Genomic DNA, 15,048 nt, shown 5'->3' with positions numbered 1-15,048 from the left:
GACGGGAACGGCGTCGATCGGGGCAAGGCAGCGCGACGGAGGGAAGAAACAAAGAGGGAAAGTGCATTTTTTCAACTGTTGTATATATAGGACGGACCTTTAGTACCAGTTGGTGCCACCAACCGGCACTAAGGGGCTGTTTTGGCCAGGCCAAGCGGCGGGAGGCGCCCCCCTTTAGTACCGGGTGGTGGCCCCAACCGGTACTAAAGACCCCCCCCCCCTTTAGTACCTGTTGGTGCCACGACCCGATACTAAAGGGGTGCGCTGGCGTAGTGCGCTGCGGCAAGTTTAGTCCCACCTCGCTAGTCGAAGGGCTACCGCACTGGTTATTAAGCTCCAGTGTGGTAGCTCTATCGAGCCCCTCTCCTAAGCAGGCCTACTGGGCCTACCTGTTCAGTGCTGCCCTATGGGCCTACTGGGCCTTTGCGGGCCTGCATCCTGGCCCAACAGAAGGTTGTGTTTCTAGTCGTATGCACGCCGCTTTGGCCTAGTAGGCGGGCTTTTTTATTTTCTGATTTTTTTTGCTTTATTTTTTTGTTTTATTTATTTTTGAGTTGTTTTTTGCTGTATTTAGAGTTTCTTTCTGAATATTTTTGCTTTAGGTACAAAAAAATACAAACTTTCTGTTAGTGCCGGTAGTTTTCAAATTTGAATAGTTTAAATTTTGAATTATTTGAAATTTGTGTGAATCACTAGTTTGTGAATAACTTAACTTTGAAAAAAGATTTTTCAGTGATTCTTTTTTCTTATGTTTAATATTGTTGTGTTTTATCATTATATTCAATTTGGTAATGCATAGGTTATTGAAAAAATGAAATGCCTTTGTAACAGACGAGTTTTCGTCCGAAACCCTGATACTTCGAAAGAGATAGTAAATGCATGAAAGAATTTGTTTGCACATAAAATTTCTTCGTGTTTCAAATGCCAAAACACATAACTACCCTAACTATTACAGAGATTCCCTCCTGGGTGTGAAACACAGAAGAAAGTGATGATAGTGAAGCCGATCACATCCCGGATCTTTGGGTGTGAAACTTTTTCTTCGCGTGTGTCCCTTTGCACCATAGCCATGGAAAATCTTCATCATTTAACTGGATGCTCGGGTCAATATTCACTATGAATGGAGAAATTTCATCAAACTTTTCATAATCTTCTGACATGTCTGTCTTGTCATCCACTCTCATGATGTTTCTTTTCCCTAAAAGAACTATGTGGCACTTTGGCTCGTCATATGATCCATTTGCTTCCTTATCTTTTCTTTTTCTCGACCTGGTAGACATGTCTTTCACATAAAAAACCTGCGCCACATCATTGGCTAGGACGAATGGTTCTTCTGCATACGCAAGATTGTTGAGATCCACTGTTGTCATTCCGTACTGTGGGTCTTCCGTTACCCCGCCTCGTGTCATATTGACCCATTTGCACCCAAACAAAGGGACCTTCAAACCACCTGCATGGTTAAGTTCCCATATGTCCTCTATGTAACCATAATATGTTTCCTTTCCCGTGTTGGTTGTTGCATCAAAGCGGACACCACTGTTTTGGTTGGTTCTCTTCTTATCTTGGGCGATCGTGTAAAATGTATTCCCATTTATCTGCTACCCTTCGAAAGTCATTATATTCAAAGATGGTAACTGGGACAACGAGTATAGGTCATCTTCCATATCGCCATCGTGCATGGCATGTTTCTGCAACCAACCGGCAAAAGTCCTCGTTTGTTCACGTGTAATCCAGTCGTCAGACTTCTCCGGGTGTTTGGAGTGTAGAAAATTCTTATGTTCCTCCATATACGGAGCCACCAAGGCGGAATTCTGTAGAACTGTGTAGTGTGCTTCAGTGAGAGAATGCCCGTCCATACATATTATTTGATCCCCTCCTAGCATGCCTTTTCCATCCAGTCTGGCCTTATGCCGCGATTCAGGAACACCAATTGTCTTAAGGTCAGGAATAAAGTCAATAAAAAACTCAATGACCTCCTCATTTTCATGGCCCTTCGCAATGCTTCCTTCTGGCCTAGCACGGTTCTGAACATATTTCTTCAAGACTCCCATGAACCTCTCAAAGGGGAACATATTGTGTAGAAACATAGGACCCAAAACGTTAATCTCTTCGCAAAGGTGAACTAGGATGTGCGTCATGATGTTGAAGAAGGATGGTGGGAACACCAACTCAAAACTGACAAGACATTGCACCAAATCATTCTGTAACCTTGGTATGATTTCTGGATCGATTACCTTCTGAGAGATGGCATGAGGAATGCACATAGCTTCACAATGGCTAATCGAACGTTTTCCGGTAGAAGCCCCTCAATGCAACCAGAAGTAGTTGCATCATAATCACGTGGCAGTCATGAGACTTTAGGTTCTGGAACTTTTTCTCTGCCATATTTATTATTCCATTTATATTCCCCGAGAAGCCAGACGGTACCTTCATGCTGAGCAGACATTCAAAGAAGATTTCCTTCTCTTCTTTGGTAAGAGTGTAGCTGGCCTAACCCTGATGTATGTCGTCTTTTCCGTGCATACGTTGCTGGTCCTCCCGCGCCTCTGATGTATCTTTTGTCTTCTCATACACGCCCAAGAAGCCAAGCAGGGTCACGCAAAGATTCTTCGTCACATGCATCACATCGATTGAGGAGCGGACATCTATGTCTTTCCAATAGGGAAGGTCCCAAAATTTAGATTTCTTCTTCCACATGGGCGCGCGTCCTTTAGCATCCTTCGGAACTGGTTGTCCGCCAGGACCCTTTCCAAAGATTGCCTTCAAATCCTTGACCATATCATGTACATCAGCACCAGTATGGTGGCGAGGCTTCGTTCGGTGATCCGCCTCACCTTTGAAATGCTTGCCTTTCTTTCTTACGGGATGCCTGCTAGGAAGAAATTGACGATGTCCCAGGTACACATTCTTCCTACAACTTTCCAAATATATACTGTCAGTATCATCCAAACAGTGCGTGCATCTGCGGTATCCCTTGTTTGTCTGTCCTGAAAGGTTACTGAGAGCAGGCCAATCATTGATGGTCACGAACAGCAACACCTTTAGGTCAAATTTTTCCTGTCTGTGCTCATCCCACGCACGTACACCTGTTCCATTCCACAGCTGTAATAGTTCTTCAACTAATGGCCTTAGGTACACATCAATGTCGTTGCCGGGTTTCTTAGGGCCTTGGATGAGCACTAGCATCATAATGAACTTCCGCTTCATGCATAACCAAGGAGGAAGGTTATACAAACATAGAGTCACAGGCCACGTGCTATGGTTGCTGCTCTGCTCCCCAAAAGGATTAATGCCATCTGCGCTTAGACCAAACCATACATTCCTTGGGTCACCTGCAAACTCCTCCCTGTACTATCTCTCGATTTTTCTCCACTGCGAACCATCAGCGGGTAGTCTCAACTTTTTGTCTTTTTTACGGTCTTCTCTGTGCCACCACATCACCTTCGCATGCTCTTTGTTTTGGAACAAACGTTTCAACCGTGGTATTATAGGAGCATACCACATCACCTTGGCAGGAATCTTCTTCCTGGGGCGCTTGCCCTTGACATCACCAGGGTCATCGCAACTGATCTTATAACGCAATGCACCACATATCGGGCAAGCATTCAAATCCTCGTACGCACCGCGGTAGAGGATGCAGTCATTAGGGCATGCATGTATCTTCTGCACCTCTAACCCTAGAGGGCAGACAACCTTCTTTGCTTCATACGTACTCTCGGGCAATTTGTTGTCCTTTGGAAGCATATTCTTCATCATTACCAACAACATTCCAAATCCCTTGTCAGATACACCATTCTTTGCCTTCCATTGCAGCAATTCCAGTATGGTGCACAACTTTTTTTTGTCAGCTTCGCAATTCGGGTACAACAATTTCTTGTGATCCTGTAACATGCGCTACAACTTCTTCCTCTCCAAATCACTTGCGCAGTTTCTCTTTGCATCGGCGATGGCCCGACCTAGATCATCAGCGGGCTCATCTGATACCTCTTCTTCAGCTTGTTCCCGCATTGCCGGCTCAGCTTCTTCCTCCATTGTTGTATCATCCTATTCAGGGAACCCATGGCAACGATAGATGTCGTCGTCCTCTTCTTCTTCATTGTCTTCCATCATAACCCCTCTTTCTCCGTGCTTGGTCCAAACATTATAGTGGGGCATGAAACCGGACTCAAATAGGTGGACGTGAATGGTTCTTGACGTAGAGTAATTGTGACCATTCTTACAGCCAGCAAATGGACAAGGCATAAAACCATCCGCCCGCTTGTTTGCCTCTGCGGCAAGGAGAAAAGTATGCACGCCATTAATGAACCCGGGAGAGCATCGGTCATCATACATCCATTGTCGGCTCATATCTTCATTATACACAACACCGAATAGACCAAATTAATACAAGTTCATACATAAAGTTCATATACAACACTTAATTAAATGCAACATACAAATAACTCTCTAGTTAAAGAATTTAAATGCAACAATAAATGCGATCAAGATCGCAACTAAGGTAACAATTGATCCAACAACATAATGATACCAAGCCACACTATCAATGGCATATTTTCTAATATTTCTAATCTTCAACCTCATTTTCTCCATCTTGATCTTGTGATCATCGACGACATCGGCAACATGCAACTGCAATTCCATCTTCTCCCCCTCAATTCTTTTCAATTTTTCTTTCAAATACTCGTTTTCTCTTTCAACTAAATTTAACCTCTCGACAATAGGGTCGGTTGGAATTTGCGGTTCACATGCCTCGTAGATAAAAATATCTATGTCAACTTGATGGGCATAATTTGTCATAAACACGAAATGCAGCAACTAGTTTTAAAAGAGAATATACCACATCCGAATCATAACAAGGACGAGGGCCGATGGGGACCGATATCAAAACCATGGCACTATGTATAACAAACAACGTACGGGTAAGACAATTATATGAGTAACCATATATCCAAATCACACAAACATCAATTTGGTAATGTAAAACATTCATGAACAAGAGCCTCACCACAAGGTGGTCCCGGCGACGGGACGGTGCGTGCGATCGACGGTGGTTACGACGGAGATTTAGAAGGCACTAAGTAAACCACACCTACATATGCAAACTAAGTGTTATTTTTGACCTCAGATTGCATATAAATCAAATACTAGCAAATATAATTCCTCCCAAATTAATCACTATACAAAGCATTGCAAGAGCTAATCTAGCAATGAGAGTTGAAAGGACAAAGTTGCTAACCTTTGTGATCATTTGAATGGATGGGGGCCTTCAAATCTTGACAAATTTTGGGCAAAATTTGTGAGGACCTCAAGGAAGAGAGGGGAAGAACAGAGGAAGTGAGGGGAAAGGGGAAGAATAGAGTGGCTCGGGTGGACGAAGGGTTTATGTACGTCGACCTTTAGTACCGGTTCGTGCCACGAACCGGTACTAAAGGTGCTAGACGGGCCCCAGACTGACAACATCCTACCACCACTCTCTTTAGTACCGGTTCGTGGCATGAACCGGTGCTAAAGGTTCACCACGAACCGGTACTAATGAGAGCGGCCGGCTAGCTGTTGGAACCGGCACTAATGGACACATTGGTGCCGGCTCAAAATCAAACCGGCACTAATGTGTCTCAGCTTTAACCCTTTTTCTACTAGTGCGAGGCAGCACATCTGAGATTAAATTGGCCAGGTTCTTTGTTCTGGAGGCAAGTGTGCTCAAGGTAATGAGGTTTGGCATTCTCTAGCGCAACAATGAATGGCATGCTGATCACCGCAAGCGTCTAAGCCTAAATGACAAAGTCTCTGCAGAAGCTGAATTTGTTTTTGAAACATCAAGTGGCCAGAGACTCGAAAACTTCTTTGCCCATTAGTAACTTGTCAGGGCAGTGGATTTTAGTTTGTATGATAATGCTGCATCCACCTAAAGTAATGAAAGTTCTTACATAAACTTCCTAGTAATTCCCTCTTCCTAGGTGCAGCATTACTCCTAACATTTGTAATATCAGTTTGAAACTTGTAATATTGCCGTGTCCTATTCGTGCGTTTTCAAAATCCTGCAAATCAAAGAGGTCCTGAGTTGGTGATGATGTTGTCCCTCCCATCTTTCACCAATAGCCGTCGGATCTAGATCTGACGCATACAAACCAAGCTTCTCCATTTTTGCAAAAAGATGCCCGTACTTGTTCCCTATTTACAAACAACTCCTTGTCTCTCGCAATCAGCATTATCTCCTCCCCACCACATCTAGAAGGCGGTGGAAAAATCTGGCGCGATTGCAGCTGCCGGAGCCGTCCACCCCCAATCTTGGTGTTCCGTGCAATGCACGGGCATCTACGCACGGGAAATTATGTCGAACAGGGCTAGTTGTAAGTAGGCTAGCTCTAGAGCCATGATGATAGTGACTGCAGACGGTGAGGCTGACTATGGTATGCCGAACACGGCGCCTATACTCAGGTGTCATCTCCGGCACAGGGTCTTGTCATTTCACTGTGAGGAGCAGCACATAATAATTTGACCAACGGGTAGTATAGTGCTAGTACTAGTAGCACCACCGTCTGGATTTAGGAGTACTACCACGTCCATCTGGATTTTAGTATTTGACTAGCAATATCTAGTAGTAATGCATGTCAAAAAAAATGTACTACTCCCTCTGTAAATAAATACATGGTGTTTTATTCCTATCGGCGAGAGAACTTAATGTTTTTTTGCTAACTACTAATAGGATTACATGCAATGAACTAAACGCTGCATGTCATGTTTAGTAGTCTCAAGTCATTGAAAGTATGCACGGCCCACATCTCTCATTGGTTGATATGTCACGAAATAAGAAACAAGGAGGGTGTTAATGCACCGTGCCTAAGGCTAGCCATAGTTGGGGTAACATAAGTAGTATCATGCACTTGGGACTCGCAAACATACTTATGTGGCAGGCAATTAAAGAAGAGAGAGATGGTTTTAGTAACATAGGTAGATACCGTAACATAATAAATGTGATGGTACTATGTGTCATGCATGGCAATAAATGAGACCACTTATGATACTAATCTATGACACTATGCACTATAAGGATAGTAACATAGACTAGTACTTCCTCTGTACAGGTGCATTAGGGACCTAACGAAATCCAGGAATTCCTATAATGTAAGGCACTGCAATTAGCAAGCGAGGTGTGGAGTAATTAATTTTGTGAGTCCAACTCGGATAACAAGGCACATACGACCAGTCACTGCAAATGACCACTACATGCAGGGCCCAACACATAATTGCTCGACGTGCATGCAAACGGCCACGCACCATAGTTGGATGCCTAAGTGCACCGCCCCACTAAATACACAAATAAAGCCGTGCTAATTAATTTTGACTAGTCCAGTCAATACACGCCAAGGTCGCGCCGCATCTTCTTAGGTGCCCTATGCACCTAGACGGAGGGAGTAACATACGCATGTTATTGTAGTCTAAGTTACTCTCCACTATGACCAGACTAAGTGTTTTGGGATTATTTGGTTTTCGTAATGTGACTTACACAACATTTTTGTTTACATGCATTAACATTTTATTAGTTAAATCAAAGGTCAAAACTTGGCGCAAAATGCAAAGGGGACCAATAAACCAGTAAACATCAAACTTCTCTCGTTTGGCCCTAACTAGAGGTCTGGTGAGATGACTATCTACACCGGCACGGAGGGGGACGCAACTTCATTGACTTATTGCAACTGCCTTTGGGTGAACGACACGTGGGCCTAGGGGGTGTCTGGCCCACCTATCATACAGCCAAAGCCAGCTGCAGTAGAGGGCCGAGGAGTAGTACGAAATCCTACGCACCTACGCATGCTAACCAAGGGCAAGGGTGATCACTCGAATGGCAAGATCAGTTGACCCATGGAGGCGATGAGCGCGAGCATCAGCCGGCTGTGCCAGATGGTCCACGACGCCGGCCTGCGGCCCGGCAACAAGGAACGTCTCCAGGTAGTATTGCTTGAGGCCGCCAGGGCGAGGGGCCGCTTGGATGACAGCTTCGTCTCCTTGTTCGACGAGGTCCTTGTAGGTTTCCTCGACAAGTTCACCGTCATCAAGAAGCTCACGGACGACTTTGACGTAAGCCTCCAGCCGACGCACCCAGGCTCTGCGATGCCCGCCACCCTCAACGGCCACTATGGTGACAACCTCTTCAACGCACTGGTGGCCCTGCGACTGCCGCCGTCGCGCCGGAGAATGTCCACCTCCAGGTCGCACTCGCCGCACAGCGCCTGGCGCAGCAAGACACCATCGACATAATCACCCACGTCTACGTGCAAATCGTCCACAAGGACTACTACATGCAAGAGGAGAACGATAGGACGCTGGCCTTCTTGGACCGCAGGGCAACCATGGACGGCACTGTTCAGAAGCACGTTGAGCTCGCCGCTAACGCCACTGCTCCTCACACGTCGGTTGGTGACCCGGCGCACTAGGGCGTGAGGATGTCATTGATGGATCCGTATGTATTTTTATCTTTCTGTCAAATCCATGTAGTAGTATATGATACTACAGTAATTATCTTACCTTTCGCATCAACTTCATAATTTTCGTACGTACTCCATGCATGAACGGCGCCAGAACCAAACTTCTCATTACTCTAGGCAAAATCGCTGAGCAAACCGACTATCGGCAAACCCCCACCCCGCCCACCGTGCGATGGCTGAGAAAACAGGAGGGAGAAGAGATGGTTGTAGCACGGACACCAAGAAAATTGGTGTCGGATGGGACTCCTGTTGGTGGCGTCTGCCGTACTGCTAGACGTGAATGCTAGTTATGGCCCATACCGGCCCACTATATCGAGCCTATATCGAGGTACGTAGAACAAATTTCCTGCAGTCTGTGCTCAGCCCACCTCTATCTCTCTTCTCGGCCAGCCAGCGGACGCGCGGAGCCCATCGTCTGTTTGCTCACATGCGGTCCCACATGTCAGTGAAAACGCAAGCGGACCCACTGAACCTGCACATCTTTCACCTTGACGTGCTAGTGATGAAAAACAAATCCAAGAAAGATCTTTGGTGGCCGCTTTTGGAGTTACTCAAGAGTAGTAAGATTATATTTACAGTTTAACCCAAGATGCACATCTCGTGGCTTCAACTACCACTCTATTTTCTTTCATTACACGACATGGATGCTGGATGTCCCACGTGTCGGCAAAAGGAGGAAGAACCCGACCAAATCTTCGGTTGTGCTCTCGGATTAGACTAGTTGTGCTAACTTAAAAAATTTATTGTGTACTCCCTGCGTTCCAAAATACATGACTTCCATTTGTCCAAAAATGAATGTACCTATATACTAAAACATGTCTAGATACATATATATTTTTACGAATAGAAGGCATGTATTGTGCAATGGAGGGAGTAGAATGGATGCAAGTTTTTGTATTGGGAAGAAGAGTACATCCATATATTGATAGAGCGCAATTTAGTAGATGTTATATCATTTTTAGCTAGCACAGAGGCTATAGATGAGATTAGTGCACTTGTTGATACTCCTACTTGGTATGCGTGTTGCTGCTTAGATGCAGAGAAAAATGGACCGGAGGGAGTACTAGAATAGAGTCTAGACATGAGACTAGATGCGAGGAAGCAACGTCTACTTCTTTACACTAGAAGAAGAAAGAAGCACGCAAGATCGAGCCTCTACAGATCAACAATGAATGCATCAAGAAGGCACTAATCCAACTTACAGGAGTAGTAAAATGTATTCTTGTGGTTCTTGTTTTCTTTGGTCTTGCTTTTCTAGTCAAAATTATCGTTAGAGTTCGTTTAAAACGGAGGTCCGTTTGGGGTCGTGCGTTGCAGTTGGCCTTACAAGTGGGACCGCAGTTATGCAAACCGACTATCGACAAACCCCCACCTCGCCCGCCGCGTGATGGCTGAGTTAGAGAAACGATGAGGTTGAAGAGATTTCTCTAGCATGGACTCCAAGAAATATGGTGTCAGATGGAAGTCGTGCTGGTGGCGTGTGCCGTACTCCTGGACGTGAATGCTTGTTCTGGCCCATGCCACCCTACTACTCCTACTACTTACTATATAGTACTACTAGTATCGAGGATTCGAGGTGCTGGTTACGTAGTACAATATGGCTACAGTAAAAACACCCGCACAACGTGCGAAGCATGTGAAGCTAGTACAAATAGTGTACTACTATTGTTGATTGGCCTCATCCGATAACCTGTTGCAATGCACGTACAATTATGTATTCGGAAAATATTTTTTTGCCTCATCGCACCACTCACTCACAGAAGCGACTCAAAAGCCATTCATAAATTTAGTAAGTTTATCACAGGCATATCATTTTATTACATACAAGAGGTCATCAACCCATATTGACAACGAGGATACATTATAAATACTAAAGTTTTCACCACAGAACAAATAACAAGCAATGAAATGAACTTCAACTCAACCATTCCTCAGTGTTGGAAACGTTTGCTTTGAACCACAAGTGATTCTCTATGACGGGCCATCCGTTGTCGATCTGGAGACCAACGCATGACTGATCATCCAGGATGAAGCAGCCTACTATATCTGTACCAGGGTAGGGAACCACCCAAATGTCCGAGGTATAGACACAATTGCTTCTCATAAATGGTAGTAACATTGTGTCAATAGCAGTTGGATCGCCTTTCACCATCATTGGATTGTTTTGTCCACGGAAGAGCGAGTTTTCTCCAAGACTATCAATTCTGAACCAGGGAGAAGGAGTTGGCGCTAGCACACTAGTATCCATCTCGAATACCATGCAACGGGTGTTGGAATAGGTCCGGAGAGTGCGGCCATGGGAGACTACACTGGCTTCCTTAGCAATAACATCATCAGTGGGCTATATACACACGAGAAGACGTGATCCATCGGAATTAGTTGCCAGGCACCAAATAGTATATGGGCGCTACTTGTCCTCATGCTCGTGATCATCACCATCGTCATCTCCCCCTTGGTTATAAAAGTCTTCAAGTATAGGTGGTGGAATGTTCGCAGGACCTTGGAAACACAAGAATAAGGTTAATTAGTAAAGGGAAACTTGCTAACCCGCATGCATGTGGATGAAACAATTATAATTACGGTGGAATACAAACGTACCAAAACAACAATTCCATGCAAAAACAGTGCCACGAGTGGTGGCAGCAAACACAAGCCCCTCGTATTCAATTGCATCACAGTACTCATCCGTGTACAGAAACTGATTTTTGAGCAATATCCATCGAGTCAAACCAGCAAGGACGGCAACAAGCTTGTCAAAGATAGCAACAACTTCATAGTTGTTGTAATTCCAAGAGCGGTTGGGAACTCGAGAAATTGCTATCTTCCGTAGAAGACAGTCACCATGATTGTATTTGAACGTGCGTACAATACCAGTGTGCTCAACCTCTATTTAATCTGCTAAGATTTTTGGAAGTGGAACCTGGTCACGAGTGTACACATTCACAAGTTCACACTCGCAGTTGGATACAATGTAAACAACCCAATATCCATTTGCGCCTGCCCAAGCCTTGCCCTCAAGCGATGACATCTTAACATCATACATATCATTATCAAGAGGCATCAACTTGCACAACGCGAGGCCTCCATCGTGACGGGGCCAGTCATCAGGGTCACGGTGAAGAAGATAGGGGAGATCAAACCGCTCCTTGACTCTTGGGTTCCTTGTAATGATGTTATTAGTTGAGTCAAGAATGGGCTTGAACGAACCTGCGATGCTAGCCGAGGTGATGACGTTGCACCGATCAATGAGTTCCTCCACGACGTCATCTTTCAGATCGGGGCAAGAATAACGGGGTCGTTTTCGTCCTGTTCCCTCCATGGAGAAGATGATCAAACAATGGCAGAAGAAAGGGTGAAGGGCTGAAGGAAAATGGAGGAGGGAGAGGAATAGCATGCGACAGCAGTTCCAAATCGAGAGGGAAAGGCGAAGAGTCGGTGGACGGTTGCCAGTTTGCGACGGTTCATGAAGGGGCGCCCCGGCCTACACGTCGGTTCGGAAATACTCCTACTACTCGTCGTCGTCTCACTGATATGTTGGAACGGGACCACATGTCAATGAAACATGGTGTGTAATTTCTCGTGCAAAATGCGATCTGGCCGCGTTGGCCCGAGGTGCCGCATTAGTTATCGACCTTTCTTTTTTTAATGGCGTGTCGTTCAGTTTTGAAGCACGAATAACTGGTACTGTATGCAGAGAAAATATAAACTACTCTACCACTACTCCACCTCCAGTACTAGTAGTATAAAAAAGATATATAGGCTGGAGCTTCAGCGCTTTCTTGCCAAGGGCTCCCAACTTGCTTCTCACACTACCACCCTCTCTCTAGATCTAAAAAAGACGGCCCCTCTCTCCCTCCTCAACGGTGGTCACAGATCCGCCGGGGAAGAAAAGGACGTGCAGCGTTGATGCACTCGTCGTCGGCGAGCGAGGTCATGCAGTGACGACAAGGCCGTCCTCTCAGACCTAGCGCCCGCGCTAGATGGCCTCCGTCCCCAAGCTCGCTGCCGTAGTGTGTGCGGAGGATGACGACCACGAGCGAAGCCACTTCCTGCCGACCCTCAGGTATGCTACCTCTTTTCGAACCATACCCTTGTTATATTGCCCCATCTGGCACGTTGTTGCATGTGGATCTTTTTCCACTCCACCATCTTCCCAATTTGCTATCCTCTTCTCTGCTCGCCACACAGATGAAAACCATAATTTGCACTATTAAAGGAAACCCTACTTCATGCAGACTAATCCATGTCTGGGTTGAATAAGCAAAAGGAAGGGAGACTGTACTGTCCAAGAGAGTAGGCATCGAACCCGCATCTAGGTTGAAAAGGGGAAAATCAGTAGCTAAGGAACGAGTCTCATGTCTCTTGGTTGAAGAAGGGTAGAAAGGCATGACAATGCAATAGAGAATGACCAGGTCGATCGGTTTGTTGTCCTCACATAGGAAAAAGGTGGCTAAAGAGAACAAGAATGGGACGTAATCCACATATGCTGCCTGGATATTTGTTGCTCTGGGCAACCATACCTCCCTCACCACTCTGCGTCCGTGGAGGTACATCGTACTGGTGCGCCCACTGTCCGAATGGCCTCCCATGGTCTTATTGCCACTTTTTTGTTGTTAGTATAACGCCAGCAGTCAAGTCAAGCAACGCTACTGGTAAAGTGAAGCCACATTTAACTACTGCCGCTCTCAATCTAATGCCACCGATAAATTTAAGCAATGCCATTTAATGTCACTGGATTATTTTAGGGTTAGCTGTTGATTGTGGATGTATTGTTACCTTTACATTTTTTCTAATGCCACTAGTATAACAATGCTGAAACTTGTTACTTTACATTTTGTATTGTTAATTCTTATAGAAACCTTCCAGTGCTAGAGTTTATTGAAATCTGTTCAGTAAAACCATTATACTATACCCTGTAACAAACTAACTACTCTACTGTTGCACTAGCCACTGGATTAGTGTATATTTGTAGTATTCGAATGGTGTAGAGTTCACTCAAATTATCCCGGTAAAGCTAGTCACACCTTTGTTAAAATTAATGTTCATTATGTTATCGGAGGAGGTCTGTATGTTTGTCTCTAATGCCTGTCGACTACATACCTGACATCATGATGTAATGTTAAGTCATTTCCTTTTGTACAGTGTCATTGAATTGTCAAGGCGGTGATGGCATTTTATTTTAGTAGAACTCCACAAAATTTTCTTAAAAGGAGAGGAAAGGTCAGGAATGGCTCAGTTTTTCAGAAAAAACTATGTATGCCTTCCTGACATCAGCCGCTGTTGCTTTATTTATTCCTTCAAACAGGTTGTTAGAAACAATCTTGCTACCTTTTCCCATTAAGAAATTGGAAAGCTTATATTTTTGAGTCTATGCTTCAACTAGTGCCACTTTTATAGTAATCACACTTTAAATATCTATGCAAACAGGGATGCTCGATTTTAGTGGAGCTGCACAAAAAGTCCAACTAGTTCAACATTAGGAGCATGTTTTTTCCAAACCTTTATATCCAATTGGTGGCACAATGAGCTGTTCATTACGAAGGTACATGGTTTGCTACTATCTTGCTACTCTTTTTGTACTGTCATTAGATAGTAATACTAGTGGTTTGCTAGCTGCTTGATACGTTTACTAGCTGCTCGATATTTGTGCAGACAGAGATGTTTGCCCGTTGCTATTTGGCAAACAAACAAAGTGTCCGCAATTTTGGTTGAACTGCACAAGAGAATAGTATAGTCACTGCATGCAGTGCCATTTGAAAATAGACACAAAGATTGGATAGTCACTTCATGGACTGTAGAAAAGTAGTACTGTACTATTTACTTGCCAACAATTGGTGCTTCATTGCTTTGGTCTGATTATACAATGGGCATCATTTTGCCTAAGTTAAAGTTTGTATTCCGAAAATAGTCTCGCGGTGTGATCGAGAGAAGACCAAATCATATTGCAGTGGATGTTCCTCCATCATGTGTGGTTCATTCTCATGGTTCCAGCTATTGGTGAAACCACTTACGTTTGCAAGAGGAATTGTAGACTTCAGAAACAAATTTGTCTTTCAGTCTGTACTGAATGTTGGCCAATAGATGCATCCATGTTAGTAGGAAGAACATATGTTTTTTCTAGATCTTTGCTTTTGGAGCTACATATTTGTATATGATCTGTGAATCATTGAGATGCATTAGCATGTTGATCTTATGTATGGGAATCGTACTAGTTAGTTTTAGTTGCGACGCAAGATCCGAAGTGGCTGATCTTTTCTTTTGGAGCTACATGTTTGTATATGATCTGTGAATCATTGAGATGCATTAACAGTTACTTATTTCGTTCACTTAGTGTTTACAAGTTACTGATCGATCACTAGCTAGCCTACAAATGCGCTCCTGGAAGTTTTATTTGCGACGCAAGATGTGAAGTGGCAGTTTTTTGAATAAAAATGCCTACCTCTGAAGAAACTAACAAGCTACACTATCGATCCTACACGGAAAAAAATGCCTACCTATGAAGAAACTGACAAGCTACACTATCGATCCTACACGGATAAATAGCAGATCACACACGTACTAC

This window comes from Triticum aestivum, chromosome 2B (assembly GCF_018294505.1).
Source record: "Triticum aestivum cultivar Chinese Spring chromosome 2B, IWGSC CS RefSeq v2.1, whole genome shotgun sequence".
NCBI classification, from domain to species: Eukaryota; Viridiplantae; Streptophyta; class Magnoliopsida; order Poales; family Poaceae; genus Triticum; species Triticum aestivum.
Note: the sequence above shows the minus strand (reverse complement) of the source record.